The sequence below is a fragment of the Crocodylus porosus genome, unplaced genomic scaffold (genome assembly GCF_001723895.1).
Source record: "Crocodylus porosus isolate Cpor-Errol unplaced genomic scaffold, CroPor_comp1, whole genome shotgun sequence".
Lineage (NCBI taxonomy): Eukaryota > Metazoa > Chordata > Crocodylia > Crocodylidae > Crocodylus > Crocodylus porosus.
In genome coordinates, this window is record NW_017728907.1 from 48,427,599 (window position 1) to 48,441,007 (window position 13,409).

General features: G+C 53.0%; 1 protein-coding gene across 3 annotated transcripts in view; it reads right to left on the minus strand.

Annotated features, from left to right (window-relative positions):
* The window catches only part of MOB3C (MOB kinase activator 3C), a 56,354-nt gene that overhangs the window by 39,777 nt on the left and 3,168 nt on the right, over positions 1–13,409 (minus strand). The window lies entirely within an intron of this gene.

Consider the following 13,409-nt stretch of genomic DNA (forward strand, 5'->3'; position numbering starts at 1 on the left):
GGCGTTGGGAGGGATAAGCTAAATGCATTTTAGATTGGTCCCATATCAGTCCTGACATTATCTCTGTCCCTGCTGAGGGAGGGTTGCGGGTGCTGAGGAGAGGGCATCGACCCAGGGAGAGCAACGTGGAGGGCTCTCCATGCACCAAACTTAATTCAACTCCCAGCTGCCTTCCTGCCTGCTTGAATTCCCCAGCATGAACCAGATCCGGTTTATTCTCCTGGAAAGCTGAACTGAAAATCCCAGCCTGCTTTTCGGTTCTCCAGAGGAGCTCTGCAGACTTTACAAGGACCCGCTCAAAGACACTGTGCATGTTTACCCAGCACCCAATGCAAATCATGCTAATGGCTGTGACGAGGGCCCCACTGTGCAAGGCGCTGCATGTATACATAGGAAGCCAGAGTCCCAGAATGGCTTGCACACTATAGATAAGGTAGAGAAAGATCAGGAGGGAAGAGAGGTATAGATTGTAGCCGTGTCGGTCTAAGGACATCGGCAGACCAGGCTCTTTGGGTGAATCTGATATCTTTTATTAAACCAACTCAAATAATTGGAAAAAAAATCTTCTTTGCAAGCTTTCAGGTAGAAATGTCCTTTGTCAGGCAGTTGGTCTGCGCTCTTCCTGGATGGAGGGGAGAGAGACACCCGCACAGGAGAAGCCACTTGCCCAAAGTAACATGCAGAAGGGACAAGAACCCAAGTCCAACCTATTTGCTGGGCTATAGCAGCCCTGTATATTCACACAGGGCCTTTACAACCACCTTTGCAAGGTAGCCAAGAACTGCTTCGCTCACTAGAATAAAGCATGGCACCTCTGGGGGGTAGAGCACCGCAGCTCCTTAACAGCAACAGCCTATTACAGATATTGCTAAAACTCAAGGGAGAGGGGTTTCCTCTTGGGGCTGTGGCCATGTCCATGCTGCAAAGGTGTTTCAGTGCGGCTTGTATCAGAGCCCTGCAAGCAGCCTGCATCTCAGTACAAGCTAGCAGCCCCGGGGATCACCCAGATCCTCCAGTGGGTTTTGCTGCTTGCACCGTGCTTTGCGTACCCGAGATAGCTCGGCTCTCTGTGAACCAGGCGCCTTCGCACGTGAAGGGCGCTTGTACACGATGCGTATTGTCTGCCTACACATTACGAAACGGGGCCACTTGCCTCTTTCTAATGGTTCTTGAGGGATAACAGGAGGTTTTTTGGTTCCTCTCTTCATGCTGGATGACCCCCCCACCTTGGAAATCTTCAAGAGGAGACTGGACGGGCACCTCGCTGGGGGCGCTTGATCCCAGTTGTCTTTCCTGCTTGATGCAGCGGGCTGGACCCGACGATCTTGCAAGGTCCCTTCCAGCCTTATGATCTGCAGATCCCAACAGGTGGCTCTTGCGGTACCTGAGCCAGCAGGAAACTCAAATCCCTGCAGCCAGAGACCGGTCCCAAATACGCCCTAGCAGTTGCACAAGGTAGCAGCCAATACAGCCTGGGAGGGCTCCCCCCTGCTCCCCCCCCCACCTGAGCTGCCGATGCAAATCTCATTAGCTCCTGTAAGAACTGCCCCGCTCCACGAAGCGTAGTCTGGTCTTTGGAGTGACGTTCAGCTCTGCCCTAAAGGGTGAGCAAACGGCTTGTGCTTCACTTCAGCCCTAGCCCTCTCCTGCCGACCATCAGCTCCAGGCCACACCAGCGGCGTGACCCCTCCCTGTCGAGTAGCACAGGACAAAGCCACCGGGAGCAGGGGTGTGAGTGGGGGTTTTCAGAATAGAGGCCAAGGGGTTTTAAGCTGAAGCAGACAAAACTTTCCCAGGCAGCACCAGGAACTGCTGCACTCGAAAGAATGGGCCTTATCGTGGGGTTTCCTGCATGGCTGTCCCGTTTTGAAGGCACATCCTGCTGATACCAGCTGGCTCTCCACCGCTCTCGGACCTCCGAACACAGCCAGTCACAGCCAGGTCTAAGAATAGACGGTGCGGGGCCCCGATCCGGCGAGGCAGCGAAAGCACCTGCTTCACGCGACCCCCAGGTCCCATTGATTTCACATGGAGCAGGAAGTTTGAGTCAGTGCAGCCTGAAAGGGCTTCCTTCGCACAACTTGGACAATTCACTGGAGAAAGGAAAGACTGGATGATTCTCACAACGGTTAAGCAGGCATAATCTAAATTGCTATTAACAGGGGGTGTCAAACGTACCGGCTGCAGGCTGGATCTAGCTCGGAAAGCCCCGTAATCCGGCGTTGCCCCGTTGATGTACACGCTACACCAGACTGGCCCTGTGTGCGGTGCCTCGGATACACGCTGCCCACTAGGACCGGGTCCCGGGACATTGCAGACTGGCCCCGGCGGGTGCTGCGTGCGCTGGATCAGGCACGTGGAGGGGAGGGGTCCACAGGCCTGATCTGATCCGCAGACCAGCCCCTCGCCGCTCACCCAGCTCGTGGGGCCAGATGAGTTGGACACCCGTGCTTTAGCATAACCAGCACAGCATTATGGGAGCTCTCTCCGCTGCTTTGCATAGCCCTATAAAAGCTCTATCCTGATAAGCGTGCACATTGAAATAGTTACCTAAACAGCAGCATAGTCACTGCACACACAAGGTGCTACTGAGCACTGTGGCTCCATATTTAAGGCTGCATTGAAATTTGCACTTTGCTAAAATAGCAGCCTCCAACTCCCTGCCGGGGGGCTGCAAAGAGGATGGAGCTGGGCTGTTCTCGGTGGGGGCAGGTGTTAAAACAAGGAGCGATGGGCTCAAGTTACAGCAAGGGGAGTTCAGGTTGGATATTTGGAAAAACTCTCTCACTAGGAGGGTGGTGAAGCACTGGAACAGGTCACCCAGGGAGGCGGTGGACTCTCCATCCTTGGAGGTGGTTAAGCCCCAGGTAGACAAAGCCTTGTCTGGGATGATGCAGTTGGGGCTGGTCCTGCTTGGAGCAGGGGGTTGGACTAGCTGCGACTCCTGAGCTCCCTTCAACCCTCATTTCTGTGATTCGAAAATGCCCGTCACATGCATACTCTAGGTTTCTCTCTCTCACACTTGATTCACAACCCTATTACTTCATTTTCACACCAGTATAGTCCCAACATGCCAAATCCACAGTTCATCTAGACCAGCGTCTGGACTCTTGTCATGTATTTTAAGGAGCCACCATAAGGGTTTGGTCTGACTTCGTACATAATACAGGACACAGCCTTTTACGCCTCCTTGCTGTTATAGGGACAACCTAGGACTGGCGCAGGTCAGGGCAGGTTTGCCTGCTACCATAATTTACAGTAGACAGTACTACCGGTGCTCATAATGTCATCTGCTAAGTGGCAGTTAAATAACATGGCAGATCTAGGCTTTGGTCAGGACAGCACCTTAGAGGCGAATACAAGTATTACACCTGGCACAGGAAATGCCACCCAAAGGTTATGGGACTGAAGTCTTCTCCCTAATGGGGTAGACTGCTCTTTAATCCCAGTTGGCAGCTACTCTCGGTACAGACAGACAAGTGAATGATCTCCCTTGTTTTGGCAGCTCCTGCAGCCAAGCTCGTTCAGCACCTAATTTTCCTTTGGATTTAACCAGCAAGGCTGAGAGGAGGACACTGGTGTGCACTGGGTCGTCCATGTACCGGGCAGACGACCCAGCATCTCCAGGCCTTTGCAGCGTGGAGAGGTCACTCCACCCTCGCTTTATCTTGTCTGGCACTGTATGGGCCTTACCTTTCTAGGGCCTTTGGTTGATGCAAGTGTAGTAGAAGGAACTTATTTTGTATCAGAGGAGGCACATCTACACGTGCACTTTAATGTGCCTATTTTCATGCGCATTAAAGCATTAGAAAAAAAACATGCTCTTTAGTTAGTGAGCATTAAAATACGCTAATGCCCATTCTCCTAGTACCTCACAATGGAGGTACTAGATTTAATGTGCATAACCTCAAATGCATTCATTGAACGTGTAGACGCACCCAGAAACTCTGAAATCAAAGCGTGGCTCAATCTTAGATGGCTCGAGGGTCACGTGGTCATGTCATAACAGCTTCTGTAGCCTGCAGCACCCAAGGGAGTGACACCCTCAGCTGCCTTTGGTCCCCCAGCTTGAAGGTCCAAGTGTCCATTGACAGTGAGGGTAAGTGGAGTTAGCACCAGATCCAAGACAGCTCTGGGCTGGCAGGATGGTGCCTCGTCTGTCGCACACGTGCAGAGTAACTCTCCTGCAATCCAAGTGATTCTGGTGCATCTAGGGCTGGCCGTCGGGGACATTCGCCGTGTGAGGTCACGTGCTAATAGAGGCTTCCCTTGGTCACTTCCTTCGGAGTTTCTCATTGCTGTCCAGGACCGCTGCGCTTGCCTCCGACTTCACGCCCATCGAGGCAAAGCCTGTCTTCTTTCCAATCACATCTACACTTCTGCAGCAGGTGGAGAAGTGCGGCTCAGGACATGCAGAGATAGGAAACTCAAGAGCAAGAGCTGGGGTACTCCCAGCAGCGACTTCATTGCCCCATTTCCTGGCTAAGCCCGTGCAGCCTGGGAATGTGTGGGTGGGACCATGCTGGCACCACGAAAGCCAAACAGGCATGCCCTTTGGGCTCTGCAGTACCCAAGTCTACAGCAAATCCTCAACACAAAAGGCTGCGGCAGGTGAGAGACCATAAAACTAAAAGAAGGAGCATAAGAAAAAGAAAAAAAAGTCGGCACTTCATGGTGACGAAGAGTTTTAACGACCTCTCCCTGCGATCCTCACGTTCTCTATTACGCTGCTCCTTAGCAAATCCTTTATACCCAGTGGGAAGCAGCCCTGCTCCAAAAACCAGCTTGTGCGGACACATGTCACAACAGAAACCTATTCCACCGCCTCGTTTCATGTTACAGCAAGAAGGGAACTCATCAGTCATCAGGCAGACGGCGACGCCTTTCATTTCTAGATGCCACTGCCTTAACAAAAGCCCATTAAAATCAACGAGGCTATGAAGCATCTGCCCTGTTGTAGAGACGGCACGGCCGTGCAACGTTGACACAAACCGCTGCAGCAAAAACAAGCCGATTTCCCAATGCTCAGACCCTTTCATCAACCCCCCCCGGAAAGGCGGTGCAGAACATGCACAGTCACGGCCGTCCAAGCTGGCTGCTCGGTGCGCAGTGGGGCACATGGCAATTATTTGCTGTGGTTTTGCTTGCTGAAGGACTCCCGGCATCCCTGTCAGGTTGCCAAGTCATTAAGGCTGCCCGGCCTCGTCAGCCTTTGCAGGAAGTCAGAGCAGTTCTCCAAACGCTGTTCACACATCAGGCAGAACAAGCACCCACTGGAAAAGCAGGCATGCTAAGGCCAAATCCAGTGCATCCCATTATAGCACCTCTGGGATGAAACTGGATCTCACCTTTGGCTTGCAGAGCTGCAAAGCTACCCTGGGTCAGTCTCCCTCCGGAGGTGGAGGTTTTTAAACAGTGCGAGTCCTGCAGGAGGAAAGTACGTGGGGTCAGTCTCAACAGGGGCCTGCGGGAGAAATCCTGGCTGCGCTCAAGTCAACGGGAGCTTTGCCATCCCACCGACAAGGCCAGGGAGAGCAGCTGTAGGGTCTCATCCCAGCTCTGGGTCTTGGGCTTAACACTTTGCAACAAGGTTCAGCAAACCCAGGTCCCATTCCTGGCTGCCCAACCACTTGCGAATGCAAACTTAGCTCCTTTAGCACTCTGTGCCTCAGTTTCCCCATCTTTAGCAAACTATTCTCTACCCATTGGAAAGAGAAATTGGAGAAGAGTTGTCAGGGAAGGTGCTATATGACTGCAGAGTGTTATTACTGATGCCCTTAGCCGTGGGCTCCCCGATACAGTCTTGAGACAAAGGCCAGGGAAATGAGTTCCCTTGACTTCAAACAGACTTTGTGACTCAAATCCACAGGAAGAAAACAACACGCTACTTAGACAGAGCAAGCAAATGCAAAGAGGGGCTGGCGAGTCCACAACAGGGCCATATACACGGTAGGAAAACAAATCTGCCAAGTCTCAGCTGACACATCAAGTCCAACGGCATCCCGTGGAGGTTATGAAGTCCTCTACCACGTGCTCCTCAGAAAACCAGCTGCTTCTCACGGGGTCCCGGGTAGGGGGTCCGGGCTCCCACTGTCCATCTATGCTACAGGGGTTTTCCAAGCACCCGGACCAGGTGGCACGTCGGAGAGCAGCCTTAGGCCGACACCATTCATGCTGCCAGCCCTCTCCCTTGCACCCTGCCCCGGCTTAGCGTCCATCTGTACCTTTAATTTTCACATCAACGCCCTTCGTAAAGGGTCAGATCCTCCGGGGAGAACAGGCCCATTTCATTCCAGCAGCATACTGCAAACTCCACCAGGGAGATGGCTGAAATCGAGCTACGGAAATGCAAATAGAAAACATTTGCTTGGAAGATGAGGACTTCGGGGGCTGACGGAGCGGGGTGCGTGGAGCCAGATGTGCTGGCAGTTCCCTAAAGGTAGGATTGAAGGATCCATTCTGCGTGCCTCAGTTCCCCCCCCCCCGCAGCATTTTCCCTTCATTAAAGAAAGGATTTGTTGACCCGAGAGTCGCCGAAGGCAGGGGTGTCAAACATCCAGCCCTCAGCCTCGAGGGGGACTGTTCCCCAGTGCCGGTCAAGCACCTGGGCAAAACCCGCAGCGCCGGACCCCCACCAGCACCACAGCTTGTTCCCAGCCCAAGCCCCTGGGATGCCAGACCTCTTCCCACCAGGCCCTGGACTAGCCAAAGCGAGCGCCTTGTGCACCGGGGATGGGAAGCAGGGCAAGAGAGGGTCCGTGGGTACGCCTCGGCCCGTGGGACCAGGTGAGCTGGACACCTCTCCCCTAAGCAACATGCAAATATTGTGACTTCTGCCTGGGCTGCTGCATTTATCGTGGGGCTAATGGAGAACTTGGCTTGTATCCCTGTCTCTGCCGCGGGCTCCCTGCGTGACCTGGGGCACAAGCAGCTGTTGGAGGCGTTCTGGTCATGCCAAGCAAAAGTGCCGAAAAGCAGCCCGGGGGGAAACGGGCCTCCTGACCACTGGATGACCCAATAAGGAAGGAAAAAAGAAAACCATGCTAATGAGTGAAAAGGCACCGATTCAAAGAAGGGAGCAAGAAAACAGCAGCTGAAAAAAACCCCAAAACTCGAGGTCAAACATAACGTAAAAACTTGCTAATGAGACCGAGGCTGCCGAAACCCCAGCGCGGGAGTGGCAATTCTGCAAAAGAAGCTAGTGCAGGTGAACATGTGGGCAGGGAGAGAGAAGAATTGATACGAGACGGTGCTCGAGTATAAATACAGGGGCTGTGAGACCTGTTCCTTGTAGAGACCTCGAGGAGCATGAAGACCGTACTGTGCTGCTACCCGGCACGGGCAAGCTTTGCTGACCGTTAGTCAGAGCAACTCGGGGGCTGTCCGAGGACAGTTTCTGAGTTTTGCCACTGAACACGGATTTGAGTCCTCGTTTCTGTTGGTATGTGGAAGTCGGCTTGCTAGCGCCGGCCGCCCGGGACCCACCACTCTGGCAGCCTGTACATCAACGCCGACAGAGACAAAATACCACCCGCGAAAACAGCTGTGGCTTCTCTGCGCCTGTTCCCCCCTCCGGGCAACGGAGGCGATGCCCTGCAGAGCGCATGCTGCTGCATCGCTCTTGCCTGGAGCTTCCTCGGAGAGACTCCCGGCCCCCGAGGCCGCGCTACCCTTTCGGTTGCGCAACGCAGCTGCAAGGGCCTGAATTTCGGAGTGAACCGGGGGGGGACAGATCAGAAACCGCAGCCCGGTTCTGGCAACCAGGAGACAGACTAGCGCATGATGGAGCTGCTGAATCTGGATCAGAAAGCATTTTCACAGCTGCCCTTTCACCCCTGAGGATGTGTCATCCCTTTTTTCTCCTCTCACATGAATGCTGGAGAAGGCGAATAACCTTCAGCCTTTGTCCCACTTATGGCCCTGGCACGACGCAGCGGCTGGTGCAAAACCCAGGCCGCTCAAGCTGCTCTTTCCACCGGTGAACCTGACCCTGGCTTGACATGCCAGGAAGTCCGCAGGAGAATTAAATCCAGCTTAACAGGTCGGTTGAGATTTGCTTTCTTTGTGGGTTTGGATGTACAATTTACCTTGGGTAAGGTTTTTCCCATGCATCACCTGCCCCATGCTAACCGCCCACGGGCACACTCTTCCTTCACGGAAACAAAACATTATTAGCTTGGCCCCCTGTTTCCGTATCTCCTCTCAGGCCCTGATATGTCCCCCGTGTCCAGAATGAGCCCCATGTTCCCTCTTGAACTTGTGCTCACAACTTCCTTGGGAAGCGCGGTTATACCCATTTTACAGACAGCAAAGTGAGGTGCATGGAAACTGAGGCCCCGCTCCCCAAAAGGGGCTTAGATGCTGATTTCCAGTTAAAAAAACAAACAAACAAACGAATCAGCGGGAGTTAGGCACCTTATTTTGTTGTGTATTTTTAGCTGATGTGAGTTAGCTGGCTTCCACACTCTGGGAGCCATCTGAGTTCCTAGCGCAGACACCTCCCGATCAGGATGGCACGCTCTCTCTGCCCCTGGCCAGCGGGGTGTACTTGCGCCAGGGGTTTCACTTTGGACCCATCTTGAGCAGGATCTCAGGAAAGTCACTGTTGTTGAGGACTACAGTGCAGTAGCCCACAGAGCTCCCACAAGGCCAGGTGCCACACACACATACATGTAAACACGCACGTACACACACACAAACACACGCACACTAGGAAATGCTCTCTGCCCTGAGGCAGTTACACACCAAACAAGAACAAAAAAGGAAGAGGAGGGGGAAACCGAGACACATCACCAGTAAGTGACTGGACCAAGGACATCCCGCAAGTCAGTGGCAGAGACAGGAATGGACACCCAGTGTCCTGACAACCGTGTGGGGCCTGAGCTGCTCTATCCACATCCACCCCGGCGGATGGCAAGACACCCTGTTTCCGCGCTCCAGCCGCAGGAGGGGCAGGAGCAGATGTGGGAGATGCCAGGGCCCCGGCTGCCTTTCCGGCCCTGCCGGCCCCATTGTCCGTGCGGCCTTCCTGTGGGAGCGCCTGCCTCTCACAACGGCATGGGAAGAGGCAGGAAGCTTGAGCACTGATGTTTCCCTCCTGCCTCATCATTGTTCCCATTGTCGTCGAGCAGCCGTCGCTGTCCCGGGGGGGGGGGACGATGCCCCAGGCCGGCAGCCTCCTCCCCGCTGCTGGGGCCAGAAGGGCAGCACCAGCCAGACACTCGCTCCGCTGCCTCTGTCCTTTCCCACCAAGCATCACTGCAACAGCCTCAGCCCTGGGCCCACCCAGCTTCATCCGCACGCGTAAACCGGGGAAAACCCCTGCCTGGACTCTGATACCGGTTTAACACAGGGTTTTAAATTAAGCCCACCGATTCACCAAAGCAAGCTGAGGATGCACGCACGCAGGCAGATGCATGCCCACAGGTGCACGCACGTGCACACGTGGCAGGGTTAACCACGAGTGGCTGAAGCAGGGGGGTGACAGCAAAGCTAAGGCGAGAGACGAGGGTGTGGGTTTAACGGAGACTTTTGACCCCCCACCCCCAATGACATCTGGATTTGACCACTGGGGCAGGTCCTGCCAGGTGGACACGGTAATCACCCCGTGAACGTGATGCGCGGGCATAGACTTGTCAATAGGGGATGGTGAATCGATGGCGCTGCGCATGATGCCGTATGGCACCAACTGAACCGCGTCCAGACGAGGGGTAGCACGGACCACTAACACTGTTGTACTGATCTAAAAATGTCCTGAAGAAGAGGTTTAGGACAATTAAAGGGAAAAAAACAAACAGTTCAATTCGGTCCTGAGAAGTGAGGCCCAAAGTGAAGAAGCCTGCCTCTTCTCCCAACACAATGCCCCACGAACAGCCTTCCCAGTGCCTGGAGAGCATGGCCAGGGTTAAGAGTTTTACCTATGAGTTTCAAGGCTCCTTACAAAACTGGCTTTATCCCTTTTTTCCCCTCTCCATTTTACAGACAGGAAAACTGAGGCAGGAGGACTATGTGACTGGCCCAAAGCCATGCAACACCTGACCAAGGCAGAGGAGCACCATGGGCCAGGAGGCCTCGGACACCTGGTTCTGTTGTTACGTGACTTCAGGCAAGCCACTTTACCCGTCCCACCCTCCTTTGCCAGCCTTGTCCATTTAGAGTAGACCGTGATCAAGGCAGGGACTGTCATTTGCTACACTGGCTGTACAGCACCTTGCACAGCAGAGCTCTGGCCTACGTCAGAAGCCACAAATAAAACCGCGTGCAGGCTTCCTCCGCCCGCCTTCCCCCGAAATCATCAGACGACCTACAGACACGTCCCCCTCCGCCCAGCGACCCGCACACCGGAGCAGCCTCCGGACAGACAGCATCAGGACGCACACAACATCAACCCGGCTGCAGGTGCCTTACCTCGACCTTAATGCACCGAAACACGCCGAAGGAGACAGGGTGGTAGCACGTGAATGAGAGGCCATGCTAAAAAGAGACGTGGATGAGACACCACGCAAAAAAAACAGACCCCGGGATACAACCAGTAAAGACACGCGATTGGTTTTCAGCCTCTACAAAAAAACTCCAAACCCAAAATATTGGGGGTCAAATTCAGTGTTTCATTTCAAATGGGAAGTTTAAGTCATTCCAACTTTTTAACCAGGACACGGAAGGACATTTCAGGAGTCACTTTGAAGACAACCCAAATGACCTCCCAACCCAATACAGACAACAGTTAAACCAAGAAGAAATGCAAAACTAGAAAACTCTTGGTTCAGCGATGATACCTTTTATCAAACCAAGGAAGAAATCACCACCAAAAAAAAAAATCATATTTTCCTGCAAGCTTTGGGTGCACGTGCCCTTCCTCAGGCTTGGGTAAAATTAAAGATGGTAAAAAAGTCCCATGGGTAGAAAATGAACTTCATTTTTGCCCAGAGGAAGCTGGAGATGGAAGTCTGTCCCTCTGACCAACACGGCTACTAAATACATCCCAGTAAAACCAAGATGAATTCATGCGATACTTTGGTGATTGCAAAATCGACAGCATTTGCCAGCGAAAAATAAATATCTCAGTTGAAAAATCTGACTCTGTTGTAGCGGAGGAGGAAAAGACTGGGAGCCCGGCGCTCCTGCGGGTCTGGACAGACGTCACAACACTAAACGACCCGGGCAGGTGACGTTCCAATATCGTTTCAATCTCTCTGCTCCTGTGGCTGTATAAACGTACTGAAATCATTTAAGCTGACCCGTTTCATTCACTCATGCTCCTTTTTAAAATGCTTTCAAGTAGCACGCGTCTGCACCGGTAGTCCCCAACCTTTAGACCCGCGGCACCCCTTGGAAAACGCCAGCTCTTTCGTCACTAAAGAAATGCAGCAGAGCGACTCTTCTGCTGCAACAAACTCCAAAAAAGGCCAAAGCAGGGCAGCATGCTTTTGAGCCTATATGTTTCTATTTGAATGTGCTGGGTTTATCTTGTGAATCCCGTCGGCGAGCCTGACAGGGCGAAGCACCTCCCCGCATCCTGGAGAGGCTCTGGGGGCACCCCCGGGTGCTGCGGCACCCCGTTTGGGTACCAAGTGGGCTACGACCACGGCAGCCAGGAAAGAGATGAGGGTCGGCAGACAGGCCGAGCTGGAAGGTCTGAGCTGGCCGCCTCCCTAACCAACACGGCTCCGACGGCACGCAGACGAGGGTTGAGGGGTCAGGGCACACGGACGTGGCACGGGAACAGACCAGCACCCCAGCCCTGACTCGGACACGCGGGTGCGCACGTGCTACGCCCCTAGCGGGTTCGGGGAGGGATGCCTCCGAGGACACCCCACAGCGAGGAAGAAGGGTGTTTGTGCCCGACAGCTTGCAAAGAACACTTTCTCCAACTATTTACCTGGCAGGGGAAATACCATGACCACCGAGGTGGTTTTCCTACTGGCAGGGAATAGTAACCCTGACTGAAGTACTGCACAGTCAGCCTCCCACTGTGGGAAGAGCTCAGCTACACGCCGACTTTATGGAAAGGGGGGACCCCTCCCTAGCTTGCTCCTGCACCCATACAGCCGAGGGCATCCGAACCCCAAGCCTCCGAGCTTGGGTCTGCACATAGGACGCCCGCTAAAGGATTTGGGAGCATCTGAAGCCCCAGGGAGGATGCTCGCTGGTAGCAGGGCCACATGCAGTTTTTGCATGACTCACGGATTTGGAATTGATTTGGCTGATTTGACTTTGGACATGAAAAATTTTCCTTTAAAAAAAAAAAAAAACCAACACATTTTTCCAACCATTTAGTTGATCTAATAAAAAAGCCATGTCTGGCTAAGGACGCCCCCCCACGCCCAACATGGAAACGTGGTGAGGAAGCCACCCCAGCGTTGCCCCCCATTGCCACTCACACGGGACGCAGACACGTCAGGAGCACGTTCACGGGGACGGGAGCAGATGGAAGAGGCCGAGAGCACGGGCTAAGCAGACCCAGCTCACGTAACTGGGTACAGGCCTACCTCGGGGATATTGCGGGTTCGGTTCCAGACCACCGCAATAAAGCGAGTATCGCAGTAAAGCAAGTCACACGAATTTTTTGGTTTCCCAGTGCATATAAAAGTTATGTTTACACTACACTATAGTCTATTAAGTGTGCAATAGCATTATGTCTAAAAAAAAAGTACATACCTTAATTAAAAAAATACTTTATTGCTAAAAAATACTAACCATCATCTGAGCCTTCAGCGAGTCGTAATCTTTTTGCTGGTGGAGGGTCTTGCCTCGATGCTGATGGCTGCTGACTGATCCGGGTGGTGGTTGCTGAAGGTTGGGGTGGCTGTGGCAATTTCTTAAAATAAGACAACAGTGAAGTTTGCCGCATCGATTGACTCTTCCTTTCATGAAAGATTTCTCTGTAGCATGCGATGCTGTTTGACAGCATTTTACCCACAGTAGAACTTCTTTCAAAAGATCACAAATCACCATAACAAATATAATAATAATGAAAAAGTTTGAAACATTGCAATGTGACACAGAGACACAAAGTGAGCAAATGCTGTTGGAAAAATGGCACCGATGGAAAAATGGCGCCGATAGACTCGCTCGACACAAGGTTGCCACAAACCTTCAATTTGTAAAAAAAAAAGCAATAAAGCGAAGCGCAATAAAACTGTACTGCATAGGGGCAAGGCTGGCTGAAACGCGCGGCGGGTTGGGTCCCGTCCGTCCCCTCCACCGGCAGTTACATACTCACACAAGCATGCGATGCCGAAACCTCAGGCAGCACTTAGCGGCGCTCTCCGAGCGGCATAATCAGCGGTAACAGCTGGTCTCACCCTGGGACAGAGCAAGGCCTCTAGCGCCCTGATGAAACCACACACTTCATAGGCGAGATGATGTCTTTTATTAGACCAGCAAGATTTTTGCAAAAAAAAAAAAAA